Source organism: Fragaria vesca, linkage group LG5 (assembly GCF_000184155.1).
Source record: "Fragaria vesca subsp. vesca linkage group LG5, FraVesHawaii_1.0, whole genome shotgun sequence".
Lineage (NCBI taxonomy): Eukaryota > Viridiplantae > Streptophyta > Magnoliopsida > Rosales > Rosaceae > Fragaria > Fragaria vesca.
The window spans coordinates 14,114,045-14,119,674 of NC_020495.1; positions in this window are offsets into that span (position 1 = coordinate 14,114,045).

The following is a 5,630-nucleotide window of genomic DNA, read 5'->3' on the forward strand; positions in this document are numbered from 1 at the left end:
AGAGAGAGAGAGAGAGTTATAAATGATTGTTTGAGAATAAGAAAATGAAAGAGATTAGTGTGGGTATACTTAGGGGTAGAATTGATATTTCTCTAGCTACAAAACATTGGGATGGGCTACAACAATCTTTTGTCATTGAAATTGGCTATATTTTAACATTTATGTGCAAATGGTCATTTTCCTTTTATTATACAGTCAAAAATGAAAGGAGGATTTATATTACTAGCATGGCTGTGTTATCTCCCTAGCTAATTGTTACCAGTTGTAACCCTTTTATTTTTCTTCTTCTTTTTCCTTTGATGTTATCCTTTGTACACAAAACACACTCTTTATCAAAGTATATACGCACTACAAATCTTGCTAAGTTTTGAAATTTCAGTTTCATATTAGAATAGAATCAGATTGTTTCGTTCGAGCACTTGAGGTTCCCCAAGCCCAAGGACACTTTTAGGCAAGGAGTTAAAATTCGATAAAATCGGCGATATTTTGCCGAAAATATCGTTTTTTTGGACCTGCAATATTTTGTTGGCATACCAAGATGATATCGCACGAAATAATGGGAATCTCGTGACATTTTCGAACATATCTGAGATTTTGCCGAAATGCATGATATTCTGTCATTTATTAGGCCCCAATTCACACAATTTTGGCCCAAATATGAAAACTTTATACAAAAACTCAAGGTGCAGCCAAGGAGATTCGAACCCCGGTCACCCAAGTTGTAATACTTCTCCTCAGTCATCTCTGCTAAGTTAGATTAATGGTGATGTCCTTACATTTTTTATTGTTATACGTTAGATAAATTTCATATTATCTCTGTAATTTCTTTCGAAATTTTATTGGTATAGATACTTTCTCGATATTTCTAACGAAATATCTATTTTTCGGTGGCTCGAAATTTCTTCGATAGCCAATATTTTACTCCTTGTTTTTAGGGAACTGAAAGACAAATTTGCCGAGCGAAGATCAGTGTTGTCGTTGTAAGCTTTCAAACGCATTTTGATTTTTCAGTAATTTTCTGTTTCTGAAAGAATTGTTCAATGATATTATCAGACACAAATTTGTAAATAGAAACCACTGATGTTGTACCTCTCAATCACTGGCCTTGGGTATGAAGTAAAACCTTTCAAAGGATTACTAGGAGTTTAGGTAGTGTAGGACAAACGTTGGAGATGGATCTCTGTCACATGTTGTCTAATTTGCAAGATGATTGCCTTTTATAGTGCTTTGGTTGGCACTTGACTTTTTCGGAGAAACCTTGTGCATGTTTAATCCTAGGAGTTTGTGAGTGACATCGACTTTCCTTCCGGGGGGTTGCTTGATCGTGATTAGAGGCGGCGACGACAGGAGTGTGTGCGGCTTCGGTGGTGCGTCGGTGTTGTCTTCTGCCTCGTAGGGATCGTCAGCTTGCATAATAATTTGGTGCTTTTTAGATGTGCAACTGATGCGCAATGTAGCAAGGCCATTAAAGAAAGGGAAAGTATTTAGACCCCAAGTATCGTACCACAGGGATTGAAGGGCTAACCATAATCCTCGGGTAATCGGCAATAAGTCACTAATGCAAACAAAGAAAGAAAAGAAAATAAAGAAAAATGCTACTCTAAGGCACTAAGCCTTAGCAATGCTCGGTCTCGGTTTGCACCAAGGCCTAATCAATACTAATGCCTAGTGACGATTATTTACAATGAGTCGAGATTTCGAGATTATGATTTTAATTTTTGAGTGAAAATGCTAAAAACTAAATTAACAATGGCAAATAAAAATGAAGGAAAATAAAAGAGAAAGATTTGGGTACTAGGGATCGCTCTAGCAATTTCAATGCAATGAACAATTTCAAGCAAATAAACATATCTTCATAAGTATCAAATCCCGTACTTAATGCCGGTCAAGGCAACTAAGCCGAACTTCCTCAAGGGTATTCAAATTTCCGATTAAGGCAAACATGAACTCTCTAGTTCATGGATTAGTGCCTTATCAAGGGCTACTAAACCATGAACCAAAGGCAAAGAGTTCTAGAAGTTAGGGATTTAAGCATGCAATAGTTACAACCAAGAATGTTACGATTACAAAGTTTTGTACCTAATGCTGGTCATGGCCACTAAGTTAATTTCTCCTATTTGGTATCCACTCTTCCGATCAAGACAAGAATGAACTCTCTAATCAAAATTATCATGCCATGTTAGGGCCACAACAATAGGACTAAAGGCGAAAAGTACAAGAGAATAGAAACATAGCAATCATTAATTACAAGAAGCTAGTGAACAAAAGAACCACCAATTGAATCACACATCACAAATCTTAACACATAACAAAGAGAGTGATCAATTCCCTAAATTCATGCATCAAGAATCATTAAGCATAGTAATTAGAGTGCACCCATAAGAAAACAATGTATAATACTTCGAAACAATGTTCATTACATCGAAATTGAGCTAGAGGTGGAAACCCTAGCTAGCTCCCAAAATAAACTACTCACAACCCATAATCATAGACATCAAGATTACAAAATTGAAATAGAAAAGAGTAGAGAAATGTAAGAGAAAACAAGAATAGTCACAAATAGCTAAGAGCTAGCATGACTAGTCTTGATTTACATCTCCCACAATTACCCAAGTTTTCAATCTTGTAGAGGTTGATGCCTTGAAGCTTCCGGTGAATTGTCCATGAAATGGCCAAAAGAAATTACACTAGATTAAGAGAGATTGAAGAAAAGAAGAGAAAGGATGACATGGGAGAGGGCAAAGCCCTTCCCCTTTTGAGACTAGTGTGGTTGTTCCTTCTCCAAAGTAGGGTTCTCCCAAATTTGTGGTTTTGGGGTCTATATATACGGCTACCCATCTTTGTGAGACCAGAAGATAGATGAAGGACACGTGAGCTAATAGGTTTAGCACTAGTGTCACGTGAAAGAGGCAATTGGTCACTGGGTGACTAAGCTATACCATTGGCTTGTTTCACATTTTGAGCATAACCAATTAAGCTTAATTGCACAATCAACTAATTTAGCAAGCTTGCTTAATTGAGTCTTCCAATACAAACTAATGGTTTTGTGCCTTCAACCTTAAAAAATAACTAGCTCAAAGAGAAACTCACAAAAAAAGTAATGAGTTGGAGGACCAAGCTACTAAGTGGTACGTGCAGGTAAGGAGACAATATAGCCCACTTTGTCCATATGTATGTGGTGAACTGCTAAAAGTTACCTATTTGAATATATGTGATGACTACATCCTGATTCTAAGCATACCACTGAGTAGGCAACATACGATGAATCGACAGAATTGGCACTTTCATAGAAGAGTACATTTACCACCAACAATGTTTATTATGTGGCAAAATATGTTTCTCTTGACATGTTGCTGGTAGTGGCGGACGCAAAAGGAGGCGAGTGGGGGCCATTGCCCCCAATGAATTTCTTTTATTGCCAAGCATTTTCATATTTATGCCTATTGTTCAATCTAGTTTGCCCCCAATCATGACAAATATACACCCATTGTGTAAGAATTTATTACCCCATATTAATTAAATAAAAGAAAAATCCCATAATCGTGTCTTCTTGTTACTAGAATGGTTTAAAATCTATGGCCTACCCAAATCTATGACTAAAAATTAGAGATTGGAAAGGAAGAAGAAATGGATAATATGCTGTCTCTAGAGGTTCCATACTTCCTCAACCCCAACTTACATCTCTCTGCGTCCGCCACTGGTTGCTGGCACCTCTACCGCTGGCAAATCCACTCCATATGGCATGGAAGGATTTATGGAAAATCAAGGTACGATAGGTTGCATTACATATATGGAGAATTTTTACGAATATCCTATCAACCCTAAATAGCTAACTATAGTAACTACTAAAGGATACACGAGTGAGATAAACTATGTCCTCTGCAGTCATGATATGGAAAACATTGTCCATCTATTTGTATAGTGTTGTTATCCACAAGAGGTTTGAAGGAGAGCATGAATTCAATGGCAGCAACATTGATCACTTTCTTTCCAAGACTGGCCGGTTCTAAGAGGTGGTAAAACAAGTATCAGCTGAAGAATTAAATAAATCACTGATGTTCATCTGGGATTTTGGAAGAATCACAATTCCACAGTTTGGGAGGAGAAGTCCAAGCATGCATCTGAAGTCGTAGTCCTTACTACAGGTTGGTATGAAAATTTTAAGATGCATAATGCAAGGCCTCCAAAAGTACAACGTCAAAAAGTGAGCTGGAAAAAACCGATGTTTAAAGTTATCAAAGTAAACTGTGATGGTAGTTTCATTGCTGCTACACGACGTGGAGGGTATCAGTTTTGTTGCTCGAAATCAAAATGGTGAGTTCTTGACAGGATTGGCACCTTAAGCTTTTAAATATTGTGTTTAGTGCAGTCTTGCCTCACTGCACATCCAAAGTTGTGAGTAAGTTAACTTCACGCTTTCACGCTGAGGTGTAAGCACTTGAGGCAAGAAGTGATCTAGCTACAACTATGGGTTATCAATAGGTTAGTATTGAGACGGATTGTGTTATTTTAATCAGAGTTTTGAATGAAGTTGATGCAAACTATCTACTACGAGTGTCATGCTACTGGAGATTATTGTACTGGAGAAATATTTATATATATTAAACCAAAACGCAGGTAGCACTGTTCATTCAGTGCGCAAATAGACGGTTTTGCACTCACTTGTAATTTACTTACAACAATGCCATCATTTTCTTTCTTTAAAAAAAATAATAATAATTTACTCTACGCAATGGCTACTGTGTATGTATCGATCTAACTTCTGCTAACCATCATTTGCTATGTGATTACATCTGAAACCACCAAACTTTTGGGTCAGGGAAATTAAGAAACAGATGGTAGCATTAAAGTTTGCAAGAAGGTTTGTATTGGTCTTTCATTTTGTATAGATGTAACTATGGTGATTGACTTTTTAAATATTAACCTCTTAGGGGGATCAAAATAATAGAAGAAATATATTATTGAACTGCTTCACCTAACATAAGAAGAATCTGTTTTACTCCTATTTTTTTGTAGATAACTGCTCCATCAAAAGTAGAAAACTACCACGTCCTTTTTTCTCTCCTTTATATTTCAGTGTTATTTTATAGTCAAGCCCATGGAAACTACTATTTTTACTCTTTGAGAATTTTCTACAACCTTGGTTTTTTAGGAATTTGAAAAAAGGCTTCACCAAAGACACGTCTATCTTTCTAATAGTAGAGATACAGATATAGGAACTAATGGAAAGAGTCTTCAATATGTGAAAATTACCTATGTCACATCCCAGTTCTTAAGTCAATTTGCGGTTATTTACTTTTGGGTTACTTTGACCTTTTACCGTTTTAAGTAACCGTTTACTATTTAAGACTCCAAAAGTTGACTTTTCTTCCGTTTGGAATTTGGGAAAACTTTCTTCATGAAAGTTGTAGAGGACGTTAATACGAGTTCGTAGACATGCTAAACGTTAAAATTGGAGTTAGCATGAAAAAGTTATTAGATAAAAAGAGTAGACTTTGTTTGGTAAAGAGTGGTGAATTGTTTTAGTAGGTATTATTTTTGGGGTGTTTTATTGTTGGAGTGGGATTTTAAGTGATGGACCGGGTCAAAAAGGGAGTCAAAAGGCCCAGCTCATTCTCTCTCTCTCTCTC